Below are 13,893 nucleotides of genomic sequence, written 5' to 3' on the forward strand. Positions count from 1 at the left end.
TGAAGTGTGATGATACACTTTAAGGAGGAAAATACCCCACAACAACGAATGACCAGTTAACACTGCTGTCTACGCTGTAATGAACCAGAAATGAAAGTAGGACCCGCCTAGAATATTTTTTATTGTGCTGTCACTTTTGTATTTTCCACATTTGCTAGGAGGGAAATTTTCTAATCCTGTGAGTTGGTGTCCCTTTTTACTTTTTACACCTCACCTCAGTTTGGAGACAGCTAAAAGAAGCTACGTGAAGGCACCGTGCTCTTCCCAGAACCATGGACAGCGCCCAGCTTCCCCTTTCTTCTCCCCTTGGCCCGAACCCCAAAGTTCAGGCCTAGCGGGATTCCTCACTCCAGCCACTCCCACGCCATAGGATATTCTCTTCTGAAACCTCTGATCTGAGCCCAAAACAACAGTGAGCTTAAAGACTACAGTTTGTGGGTGGAGAGTCTTGCTTGCTCCCTGCCCGGTAATAATCTTAGCGCCCAGAGTTGACTCTCCCTTTGCCAGCGAGTCTCCCGAATTTGCATCTAGTCTGCGCGGAGTAGAACGTAGCTCCACCCCGCAGTCACCTTGGTAAGCGTCTTTGCTCCCCCAACCCAAATTTCTTGAACCAACTTTTCATCACTCCCACCAGTTAGGTGGCAGAATCTGTAACAACTCCGCTTTAAAGGGTCTCTGATGGGACCACTTTATTCACAGGCCTATAATCTCAGTCACCACAGATCTACGTTTCAACGGAAGGAAGGAAGGAAGGAAGGAAGGAAGGAAGGAGGGAGGGAGGGAGGGAGGGAGGGAGGGAGGGAGGGAGGGAGGGAGGAAGGAAGGAAGGAAGGAAGGAAGGAAGGAAGGAAGGAAGGAAGGAAGGAAGGAAGGAAGGAAGGAAGGAAGGAAGGGGAAAAAAGAAAAAAATGCACACTCAGATGCACCAGCCGCTGATCCCACCACCCTGTTGGCTGAAGCTGTCGGACTAACTCTGGAGCTCCTAGGAGCTTAAGCGAAGCAAGCGAAGCCGATCTGCAGCAGGCTCTCGGCAGCCCTACTGGCCAGCTAAAAAGCCTGACAGCAACTTACTTGACAGCCTCAACCCAGGGGTTTCTGGCTAATACCCGCCACTTTTTCTCAGCTTCAAATCTCAGTCCTCTCAAGGAGTTTTAGATAAATCTCCTTGTTTGGCGTTTTACTTATTTTGTTTTGTTTTAATTATCGCGTTGAGCAAAGTGCAGTAATGGAAGACCACTTCCGTGTGGCATCTGATTTTTCTGCGTAGTCTCCCTGGCAACGCCAGGCGCCACTCCTAAGAGGAGATTTACAGATTCCAAATCTAACACCTTTGCTGTGTTGAAACTCGAACCTTATTTTATTTAGCTTTGAATGAAATTTATCCCCTCTCATGAGAACAGAATTTGCATCATCCGCTCTCTTGAGTCTCTGACACTGGGGTGTTCAGAGCAGGTGAGACTGTCAAAACCATGTATCTATTAAAGAGTGAATAAACACCGTTCCACAACAACTTAATGCAAAACTTTTCAAGTAAAAAATGATAAGAAAGTGAAATGGGTAAAGAACCCTGGTGTGTTTCCTTAGCAAACGGATTTCCACACTGCTCTGTATTATATGAAATATATGATACATTTCAGGAGAGTACTTTTCTTTACCTGACACAGCACTGCAATAGAAACATCAGTGAGTTTCTTAACCTAGCAGCAAGTTAGCCGCAAAACAGCATGTTTTTCTTTCCACTGAGACGTGCAAATGGTTAAATATTTCACCTGTGTGCATTTTAATTTGTTCTCTCAGAGCTGCTGTAAGAAGGTTCCTCTCTCATCCAACACACTCACAGGAACTTTATTCTCTCTCCCCCACTGCAAAGTCACTTCTGCGTTTGCTCCCCTCAAAGAGAATGTTCCCCTTAATTCGACCATTAGTTCAGTCTCAAGAGTAACTGTGTATAAATTCATGCCACTAGAGAAACTCATTCATGGTGGAAGTGTTTAAACTAGCAGCTGGACCCTCTATGAAAACTGATGGAAACTCACAGAGCTTAATGCATTTTGGCAGCTGGAGTGTGCAGGGCTACAAGGGGACCTGTTGAATCTTAGTGACCTGGGGACTCATTTATTCTGAACTATAGCACTCTCCACATCTGAATGCACAGCTCAGATAAATATCACTAGATGTTTGTAAGTCATTGGTCAGTGTGGTTTTTCTATGAATTGAGTTTCTACTTTGAAAATGTTTTATTCTAGCCTTCTGGGGTTCTGGAGCAAAGGAGACTCTGTACAAGGAAAGGCACAAAGTTGGAAACAAGAATTGGAGAAACTTGCGGTGACAGAGTGAATTCACTGAGTGGGTTTGGTCTCAGTGTGGATGCTGAGGGATCTTTTTGCTTCATGCCAACTTTCCTTTATTATTAAGTTTTTTTAGCCTTAAAAAAAAACAAAACAAAACAAAACAAAAAACACTGAATTCCTGATTCAATTTCAAAATGACTTTTCTGGGTTATTTAAATAAGTTAGAAACGTCCAGACAGGCATGTATATTTCAAGGCGACTTTTGCCAGAGAACACTAAATTTTGAAAGAAAAAAAAAAGTATGGCTCAGTTTCTATATTTCAAAATGTTGAGGATATAAATAACTAAGTCTCCATGAAATAAACGTCTGTATCAATGTTTTGCTACCTATCTGTGTATGTGTTTGGTGGAACTTTAAACCTTCCTAAGCCTTCCAAAAGCATAGATGCCTGTTGTTGTTGTTTTCTCTCCTTTAATTTTTAAGCATTTAATCCGAGTGCTGTCCTATGATTACTGATGTTCTGACCACTTTTGTCCCTCAAATCTTTTAAATTTTCTTCTACCTTGACCACTTGTCGATGTCAAATACAAAGTTCTTAGTTGGAGAAGTACATCTTATACATTAGAAGAATAATGTTTCTTGAATGAATTGGGGGAGGCAGGAATTAATACGTTTTATTCTTGAAGGTTCTGTGGGGAAGAGAAGTATAAGCCATAACTACCAAATGTCAATAGGTATTAATATTGGTTAAAGTGCACTACAGAGATCATCTGGAGGTAGAAGAGATGCAGTAGATCCCAAAATCAGGAAAGAGGTTGTCTGGGTTGCTGGATCCCCGAATTCCACTTCTGTAACTTGGCCAGGGGAGCTACCTGAGAGACTGAGGTTAATTCTGACCTTTTTTCCTGGGTGCCTTGCTACTCAAAGTGGACTTCAGATAATTCAGTTTGGGAGTCAGCTGTGTGACTATATGAAAGTTACTCCCCTTGGAAAAACACCGTGGTCTCAGCCTTTTCTGAAACACAGGCTTTGTCCTGTGCTGTGGAAAGAAACTCTTTCCATGAATAAAACTTTTGAAGAACTTTAAACTGTGAGGTTTTGCATCCGTTTTTTAAATGAGTGGCTATATTAGGAGCTTAGATGAACCATTAGGATTATGCTTTTGATATCAAGCAATTCAATATTGGAGGGACAAATGACTCAATTTGCAATTTATCCAGCTTTCACAACTACATATATTTCCAGAAAATAGCACCTGACTACATTCAACTTACAAGAGTCTAAACTAGTATTTCAGGAAGGCAACAAAATATATGAAGTCTTTCAGTAAATGGTTAGGAGAAGATTTGTAAACACTTGAGTACCTAGTGATCCTTGGAAGTCCAACACACTTAAATTTAAATTTTCAGGATCAACTTAACCTTGAAAGAAATGAGAGCCATTTGCTTAACTTAATCTGGAACATATGTTTGCAACAGTAGCAGGTTCTGTGGTGTGTGGCTGGGGATGATCAAGTTGTAAATTTTCCTCTTTAGGTTTCAGCGCCTGCTAATTTCAGCCTAACACCCAGAGTGAGACTGTGCTCAATCTTCACCAAACCAACCAAGATTTTACAAAAGGTTCTAAGGCACTTAGTTCTGGATGTCATTGATATCCCCAAAAGTAGAACATTTGTATACAAATCAGTTCTCAATGCCCAAAACCAAGTTCAGCCTCCACAGTTAAGGGGTCTTATGTTTATACAGACAGGCATTGCTTTCCCTTGTGAGCACTTCCTCAGCCATCAACACCTGCAGCTCTCTTTTTAAAGTGCACAGGGGCAGTAGATGCTATAAAATGATATCTTCAGCTAACAGAGCTATAGGTCTTCATGGCTTGTCTTCATTTTTTCTATCAGACACTTAGAACTATTTGTTTGTCTCTCTTTATATTTCAACATGACTTCCCCCAAACTGGTTTTGAATATCTGAAAATTTGCTAATGATTACATTGTAGAACCCACAAGCCATTCTTCATTTAAGCCAGCTTTGTGGTGGTTTTTATTTAAAAATATTTAAACATGTATCTGTAGGCATTGATTTTTAACATTTAGGGTTTAAATAAAACAGACTACATTTTACATCAATTGATGACACTCCATGATAGCAAATGGACGTAGTGCTGGAGGCGGATGGTAGGAGTGCAGGGTGAGTTCTTGGACCCTGCTGATGAACACCAAGGAGTTTAAATATCTTTACTTGCTGATTTATCTTCCTGAAATCCTTTAAAAGATTACTTGTGGAAAACTTAAGTGCTTTTTGAAATGTATCAAAACAAGTAATTGATCCACAATTATGCCATAAATTCAGAGGCAGAATTTCTCTATATTTTATTATTATAAGGATTAAGTGGACAGCTCCCACTTGGATGCTGCCTTAATACAAAAGGATGACAAAAATAATAATAAAAAAATTAAAGCAACAGTAACATTACTGGCACTGTGCTAATCAAACGCCCAAAACTAGTTCAGAATGGTGCTAAAAAGCTACTTTAATTCTGAATTGGAAGGTCTTGAGACACCGAGCGCCATCTAGCAAGCAAAGTTAGAATCTAAGAGAGTCTGTGTCAAGAGCACAAAACACCAGGAGACCAGCGGAGCGGGGAAAGGTGGCAGCTTGAAGATGTACCTGCAGTGACTTATCCATAAGTCCGATCTCACCTGAGAGCAGCATCACCTATGGGTTTCTACTTTTACCTCACTAGCCAACTCGGACAAACTAACTTCTGAAGTGAGGTGGCCAGTCTTTGTCTCAAGCTAAAGATAAAAGATAGCTCCTGAGTGGATTGCTTCTTGTCTTTAATTAGAACTGGCAGCCTCTCCATCTCTCTTTCTTGCATTCCCCAAATCAGACTAGCTTCAACTAGCACCCTCCTGTCCAGAAAAGGACAAAGAGAGCGGCTAAAAGCCCACCTTGAGCCAAAATGAGTCCCAGGGCTTCAGCACACAGGAGAGAGCATCCCTGGAAAAACCTAGCAGAAGTCATTTTGAGTTTCTAAGTCTGCCCAGATGTCTCCTGACAGGCAAGCTGAGATATCTCTGAGTGACACACAATTTACTTAACAAGCTACAAATGATCCTGGAAACTGAATGGTGCTATCTAAATATAAATAGTATAACTTTTATTCTTCTTCAGGCAAGCTGGTCTTTGCCATTTTCTACTACCTGAAGGAAAATCCAAGGTGGCTAGGATGTTCCACAACCACCCCTGTTGGTTTTCAGCCCTAGGTGATAAAACTGCCTTTTTTCAGTTTTTGCATTCTGAATCATGTTACTGAATATGAATATTCTTGAAAAGTGGGCTAACTTTAAACAGTACAACTTTAAAAGAACGCTAACAGGACATCTATGTGAAGAAATCAAGAAGATCCTCCTGTGCTAGATAAAAGCATGAACCCATCTTTTTCTTTTAAATCAGTAGCTTTCCATTCAATAGGCTAAAGAAGTTCTTCCCAGCAATATCTCTCCTCTAAAGAACTGACAGGTTTTGTGTGTGTGTGTGTGTATGTGTGTGTGTGTGTGTGTGTGTGATTTGATTTCAAGCCTGCAAAAATAAAGTCTAGCCTTAAATTCTTCCTAATTTTTTTTGTTATTAGATATTTACCTCTGTAAATACATATTGGTTCACACTATATTAGGATGTGGCAATAGAGCTTGGGTTTTCTGTGGCCCTCTCTTGCCCCTCTCCCCACATCTCCCACAATATCTCATAGTGGAAAGCTTTACAACAGGAAAAAATAACCAAAAAAGAAATACTAAAATATTAGAGTTTAGTTTAATGTTACTTGAATATCAACTTTTATCTCAGTAAAACCATGTATAACAGATACAAAATAATTGTCTTTATATTTTAATTTGTTATTTGCTGTGTAAAACAGCCACATCAAGAATAATAGCATCAGAAACAAAATGCTAAATATGTTCATTATAATATTTCTTCAGGTTAAATTATTTACAGAAAAATATGCAACAACAGCAACAAAATAACCACAACATATCCAACAAACTAAACCAGTAAATAGAGATGATTTCAGAACTAAGCTAGAAAAAGTCTATACCAGTTGTTCAAAGTCTCCTCGTTTCTTATCCCTGGAAATATGTCAGATTCTGAGGATGGATTGTAGAGTCCATTCATAGTCTCTGTTCTTTTTTCTCTACCTCCCTGCAGTTCAAGGGAAGTGTCAGAAACGGCTTGCCTCTGGATATGCACAAAAATCTAAGTGTGTGTGTGTGTGTGTGTGTGTGTGTGTGTGTGTGTGTGTATGTGTGTATGTGTGTGTGTGTGATGTTAAATAGCACATTTCTCCCATCAAGATCTTCTTAAACATGGAAGCTTCTCCTACACAGGGTACCCAGCTGTTTAATTTAACATTGATTTATTGCTTTTAAAAGTAAATTTACACACATGCCAGCAGCGCTCCGTTTTGTTTCCCCAGACTCTGAGATTTATTTTCTACTTAGCGCTTGTCTGACAAAACAATGTCCTTTAACTTTATTACACATCGATGAGGAAATCTGTCTTATTTTTGCTCAGATTTATTGCTGTGTTACTAGTGGGGACATTTGTGATCCAAAAAGGCTGAGGTCCAAAAATAAGTAGAAAATTAAGCAGAGTTGAGCACAAAATGGTAGAAAACAACAACTACTACTACTACTGCTGCTGCTGCTACTACTACTACTACTATTACTACTACTACTATTAAGAATTTGGCCCAACATACACCAACTTGCTGAGCAAAGTCAAAAGGAGGACTAAGGTCCCTATTAAGTCAAGTAACCAAGCAAGGGAAGACATTATTTTAGTGGACACTGTTTGGAGGGGGAGTAGTTGAATCTGAGCCCTGTGATATCACTAGGTTGTTAGTTAAAATGTCTGACATTATAGTGCAGGGATCTTCCTCTGTGTGACTCCCCATCCATGGCCACCTTACCTCCACGAAGAACTGCCAGCTATCACATTTGGATGATGACTGAGCCCAAGGGAAAGAGATGGACTTTGAAGCAGCTTTTGTGGAAACACTTCATCTACATTTGGGTTTTCTTTAGTCCCCAATAGAAAGGCCACTTTCTTCTTTTCACTGATAAACTGTCTTTGTGTCCTTTGCTTCACACACTTTTAAAACTTCTCCCATCAGTTCTTCTGCTCTTACAGATAACAACAACAAACAAATGTGAGTTCAAATCTACTTTAAACGTTTTTGTTTTTGTTTTTGTTTTTGTTTTTTTCCTCTCTAAAGCATGGTCTTCCATAGCTAAGGTTGGGAATGGACATAACAATAGTGTCTCTAAATGTGATGAAGTGGGCTTTGAAGAAATCTTCCTGTGAGATAAGGTTTTCTTGGCCACTGTGATTTCTCACAGAGATATCTAATATCAATTTACAGGCTTTCCAGTGAGAAATTAGGATGCTGTATCTTTTCTGTAAAAAAATCAAGATGTGACCAGATTTGCTATGAGGATCACGGAGAACTTTTTTAAGATGTCCCTGTCTTTTCTTTCCAGATATAGCATCTTTCAGGATCCTTGGGTGAGATCCCGACTCCTCTGCGGCTGCTCCAGTCACTGAGTACACAAAAACATGCTAACATGTTGGCTGCAGTATTTTTTTTCCAACCCAAAAAGATTTTTTTTAAAAAAGTGAATGGCTCACACTACTGACACACAAGACATGTTTAGCCAGGCGCTTCCAACTTAACACGAAATAAAAAGAAAGAAAAATGAAAAAAAGAAAAAAATACCTACAAGGGGGAGAAGAACTGTGAAACACTGAAAATTCTATTCATATTAGGATGCCCCTCACCCATTTGCCCTTGAAAAGGGGTCCTGTCACTCAGAAAGAACTGTTTCTTCAACGTCCCCCCACCCCACCCCGGCACCAACACACCAGCGGGCCCTGCTCGGCCGTGCGGCTCTGGCCCACTCCGCAGCCCTCCCCGCGCCGCACACACAGTTTCTTCCAAGTGCTGGAGAGATGGGAGATGCAGCTTCTCCTTGGCTGAGCCAGACGGGAACTTCTCACCCCGGCCCAACCCTGGGACCGCTGAGGGCCGGGCAGTTCTTTTTATGGTGGCTATCAGGCACCCTGGCTGCAGCCCCTCCCGGTTGCGGGACAGCGACCCTGCGCGCGCTCGCTCGTCACGTGCCTGATTTCCGAGCCCCCGCAGGGCCCTTTGTTAAGCACCGCCGTCCCCTTCCAGGGCTGGAGCCGAGAGGCGAGACCCAGAAGGATGAACCAACTGGACAATCCTGCAACCCTGGTTTTGCTTCGGCTCCTAGGAAGGCCCTGAAACTCGTTGGGTGGGTGCCCCGAAGCACTTAACAAATCAAGATTCCCAGCCATTTAGAGGAAGCTACTTGGGCCACCTCCAAAGTTTTGAACCAAAGGCACAAAGGAGCTAGGGGCCCAGTGGAGGGCGAGCCTCTGCGCACTGGGCATAACCATTGGGCCGACTTCCCTCCGTTCCATTCCACCCTCAATTCTCCCACCGCAGTCCTGTACAAGGCTCAACGACTCAGTGGATGGGAGTGTGTGTTTAAAGTGTGTGGTAGGTGCATGTGTGTGTAACCAGGTGGAAATTTCAAAGGATATATCCGACACATACAGAAGATGGGCCTTGAGCAAATGAACTGTCAGAGAGTTTAAGTGACTTGCATGGGTGGAAAGAGAGGGTCAGGTCTGCTCTGAGTGGAACATCTGCACAACATTCTAGCAGCTTACTCAACAACAACAACAAAAAATCTAGCCATTTACTGTAGAAAAAATAATAATAAAAAAGGCACTAATGATTATGGTTCCCACCCCTTCCCCCAAAAGGCCAAATCCTAATGAAATAATTCAAAGGTAGGCCCCACTTCCTAATAGTGGAATTAAACAACAACAAAAAGAACCCAAGAAAAAGAACTTCCCAACCTAGCCTTCCTAAGAGCCTGGGAACCTTGCTGAGGAACTAGGTAAACAGAAGATGAGCGAGTTTCTTTTGCGCTGAGGCCATGAAGCTGGCTTTACATATAGTTCCGCCTGGATACACAATTAAATTACAGTAAATTCCTCTTTAAATAGTAAAATATGGAATGCTCTTCAGAATTCAAATGTCTAGGGTTAAGTAGTTTTAAAGGTAGGTTTGAAATGGCTTGTGTGGAGAAGCAACCTTTAAGCCCTAAAACTATTATAAATATGCTAATTATCTGGGTGTCAGTTTATCTCTCCATATTTCTTTCTAAAATGAGGAAAGCATTCATAAAAAGCTACTTGGCACACTTTATTTTTGGAAAGCAGATGTTAATTTTTTCACGTATCATTTTATGACCAAGTACATGTGTAACATTGGAAGGCATCCAGAACGCCTCTATTATTTGCTAAATGACTGTTAGTTGAAACATATTATTCTCGGCCTAACTACGATATAGGTTATATCAATAAAGTAAACATCTGTTTTTTTTTTAATGGAGGGGGGGCATGAAGAGTTAAAAACGACAGAAGAAGGAAAAAAAGAGTTTGGGAAAGAAGACGCACCTGTGCTGTAGAAAATGGGATATTTATATTGTTCTGTGCAAAACAAAGTCTCCCAATCGGGCACTCGGGGATATTTACATGGCGGGAGATAAAGTTGAAAGCCTTTCCCGGCGTGCCAAATGGGATTCTCCCTGAGGCCTTCTGCGTGGTAAGATAACAGGTACTGAGCGCTCCTGGCGGCTGGGGCCTTCTCCTGCCGCCCCGCCCTCCCCCTCCTCTTTCCCCCCACCTCCAGCTCCCGCCCCAGGCCAGCGGGGCTCGGAATTCCCAGGCACCACGGAAATTTCAGCGGGGTTCCCAGCCGAGAAGTACGCTCCGGAAGCGTCCTCATTTGCCCTGCGTCGCTCGAGGACGCCGGCGCCCAGGATAAGCCAGTGGCGTGATAATTAATGGAATACAATATTTATGGCCCAATGTATTGACTCCGAGGCAAGTACGCCGCGTAGACAGTCCGTGGGGGTCTGGCAAACAGGGGGCGAGTGAGCAAACATAATGACCGGAGTACTTATGTCTATCGGGTTTGCTCACTTAAATCCGAGGTATGTAACATCATGATAAATATTAATATACACCTGCACAGCCCCTCAGCAACGCCATCCTAAACTCTCCCTTCCTGAGTGCTGCCCTTTACAAAAAGGCCAGAGAGGAGGGCTTTAACATAAAATGCTGCAAATATGAAAAATAGGTCACCAATAAAATTGGTCTCAGCATGGAGTGTAATTGCAACAAAGTGCCGCCGAGTAAAATCGAGGAGTGAGCTGGCTGAGGCGGCACAGTCGCGAACCATCTGGTGTGTATTAAAAGCGGTGCTGTAAATATTGCTGAGAGCTAATGCATTATCGGCTTCTATAAGTGCACACGGCCTGTAAGCTTTCCATATGTTAGAACATGTAGATCGGATGGGAGCAAGGAAAGGTGTTCTATCAATCACCAGCTTCGGAAACATCGGGTTTTGCCACTTTTGATGGAATTTTGGCCAAAACGTGTCAAATGTACATCTCCATTATCTGCCCCTCCCAGCAGCCCCTTCCTCTTGCCGCAGCTCTTCTTTCTCATTTTCTCTAGCTTCTCTCCTGCTCCCATCTTCCACCCCCCCCCCCTTTTCTTACTTTCCACGGGGATAGGGCAGGCACTGCTGACGTCACTTCATAGCAGTAAAAGAGAGTAACTGAGAGAGAAAGAGAGAGAGAGCGAGAGAGAGAGAGAGAGAGAGAGAGAGAGAGAGAGAGAGAGAGAGAGAGAGAATCATGTGTTTTTCATCAGTGCTAAATTTTTGCCTTATTCATAGAAACGAGCCTCCCAGCATGGGTACTCCTTCTGTTCTGAAGCTAGTAACCGTCACCACTCCCTTTTGTGGGGTGGTCCACAAGGTGGGGCGCAGAGTAGTCCTGTGCAGGGGTCTAGTGACAGAACCAGCTCTTTCGGATGAAACCAGGGGAAAATGAGATTCAAAGAGCACTTCTAGGGACGATTTCGCACCACAACGTCCAAGCAACCTCTACAAGCCGGCTGGAGGGCTCCTGGCTACAATGCAGTTTTGGTTTGCACCCAGGAACTTCCTTTTTCTAACTCGTCCCTCCATAACCCACCCCCCTACTGAATTGCCACACACAACATAGCTAATAATTTTCCCTGTCACATTACTTTTCTGGGGGAAGCAGCTCAAGTCTTCTCTTTCCTGATGATACCCCTTATTTAAGCGGTTACTATAATTACAACCTCGTCTCTTCTGAATCCCCCCCCCCCCCGCCTCATATTACTCAGCTACAAGTTTTGTTTTTCTTTCTTAAGTCCACTGGTAGGAACTACCTCTATTGCGTCTATGCTGTCCCGCAGAGATCACTTTTTCCCAGTTGGCCTGGTCTCTCTCATTATTTCTACTTCTTGCCATGCACCTCTTTCCCTCCTTTCCCTCTCACCTGTACACTCAGAACAAACCTGAGACTTCAGTGTGGGTAAACCTGTCGGCCATGACAATCCAGGCTCAATCAGCAAATAAATAAAATTCTTACTTTCTTGGTTTTTGGCTGCGGGCTGCGTTCCCCTCCGGCGGTAGCCTCCTGTAATTATAGGAGCTATATTTCTTCCCTGGGAGACATTCGAGGGGATTTTTAGTTGGAAGTTTGTTTCTGCTGAGTTACTTTGGATCCTGGACCAGGGACTCACAGTGGCCAGGACCAAGAGGCTCTGAGTGAAGTGCAGATTGAGACATATCCAGTTTCTTCTAACAGGATCATTTCATGTGGGAGGTTGGACACAAAGTTTGCACTGGCTCGTGACTAGCATTCTAGTGAGAGACGTGCATATTTTAAAACAACAAAGCAGGCTGGAAAGAAGGCTCAGGGGAGGGGGGGGGGAAGCTGGAAAGAAGTTACTAAGTGACAAACATCTGTCAACATGGGATAACTTGTATACTCCAGTGTGCAAAGCTATCTGGCCAGCTCTATGAAGTTCAAGGAACAGAATGTGGGATAGTCCAGTGGATACATATTTGTCTCTGGGAGACCTAGTAATTTTTTTTAAAGACCCTACCCCTTAAGTAAAAGGACAATTAAAACTGCACAAGTGAGTATAATTTTACAATTATGCTTTCCTGAATTAATACTGTTCGAATCTCTGAAACTGTTGAAAAATGTACTTTACCTTAAAACGATGGGCAGGGAATAGAAACTAATAAGCAGGGTGTCTAGGATACCAAACCGAGCAGAAGAAAGGAGAGAGACAAAGCTCAAGCGGCCCATGTGCTGGGTCCCAGCTATCTGTAACCAGCAAACTGTAAAGCACAGGTTTCCACACAACATGTGTGTTGGGAGCAAAACGCATCAGCATCCTTCCTTCAACAAGGAGGGATGGCAAAGCAGTTCCAGGGGATTTTCTCTTTTATTTAAACCTGGACTTTCAACAAGAGTGTTATGCATTTTCAGAGAAAAACAATAACAGTAACAAAAAATAAAGTTATTAAAAGATGATGAAAAATACTGGTAGGCGTCTCTCTCACCACACACACACACACACACACACACACACACACACGACCTCTTAACAATCATATAAAAGTTTAGGCTCCAGCGTCTACTGAGAAATCTTTTTCTCTTCCCTCTTCCAGCTCTGAAGACAAAAGGAGAAAGGGCCCAGTGGTGAGAGGGATATCTCTGTTAGTTGTCAGCATAGGTCCATGGGTTAGGAATGCTAATGAGCCTCTTGGCCAGCTCAAGACTTGGTTCTTGCTTTCTCACACACTGATGCTCACACACACTGGGGTCCTGCAAGCTGGCTGACAGGCACACAGACAGAGCATCCTGCCCGACTGCCTCTCTGGCCTTTTTCCTCTGAGCCCAGAGATCGATCGCTGACCCCATCATTAGGCCAAAGCTTTATTTATCTGGCTGTGCAATGATATTATCAGCCTTAAATGTTATATACAGCAAATGTCTTCCTAAATCAACACAATAGGTTAGTTTGCAGAGACTAGCTTGGTCTGTCTTAAAGAAACCCCTAGATATTCTCTCTCTCTCTCTCTCTCTCTCTCTCTCTCTCTCTCTCTCTCTCTCTCACACACACACACACACACACACACACAAACACACACACACACTCTCCCCCTCTTCTCTTCTCTTCTCTTCTCCACAATTGGGGGGTATTTTATAGTCTAGACTTGGGGATTTGATCCCTTGCTGTCAGCCGGTTAGATGAGGCCTTAGCAGTTTGGAAGACGTTTAGACATCATTATTTAGCTATCACTAAGATTCCCATCAGGGGTTCTCTTGTCCGCAGGATCCGACTGCCTAGATCCACTCTATTCTACATGATCCGGATTTCTCCAATTCGGATAGAAATGAAAGCAAGGGGTGGGGATTCCGATGTGCAACCTTCCACCGTGTTAATTGTTTTCTTTCCTCTCAATTACATTCATAAACCTATTTTCTGCATTGCATGTTATTTCTTTGTGCTTCAAAATTGAAACCACGTGCAGTCTTTTCCCCTCAACACACAGAATAAATGCATTGCCTCCTCCCCCAACCCATCACGTTACTATTTACATTTTGGTTAC

The 13,893-nt window shown here is 42.7% G+C and overlaps 2 long non-coding RNA genes across 4 annotated transcripts in view; one reads left to right on the plus strand and one right to left on the minus strand.

Moving 5' to 3' along the window:
• Gm38604 overlaps positions 1-13,893 on the minus strand; it is a 54,031-nt gene that overhangs the window by 39,240 nt on the left and 898 nt on the right. The window contains exon 1 of one of the 3 annotated variants that reach the window (XR_873690.3): positions 6,388-7,843. The exons of 1 other annotated variant lie outside the window; for it this stretch is intronic. This is a non-coding gene — a long non-coding RNA (predicted gene, 38604). Of the gene's footprint in view, positions 1-6,387; positions 7,844-11,854; positions 12,828-13,893 lie in introns of those variants that run through there. One more of the 3 variants, XR_003950644.1, reaches the window with a different exon arrangement.
• On the plus strand, positions 169-11,854 carry 3110006O06Rik. Its single transcript, XR_003950646.1, has 2 exons — positions 169-573; positions 7,832-11,854. It is a non-coding gene; the product is annotated as an RIKEN cDNA 3110006O06 gene (long non-coding RNA).

This window comes from Mus musculus, chromosome 13 (genome assembly GCF_000001635.26).
Source record: "Mus musculus strain C57BL/6J chromosome 13, GRCm38.p6 C57BL/6J".
NCBI lineage: Eukaryota > Metazoa > Chordata > Mammalia > Rodentia > Muridae > Mus > Mus musculus.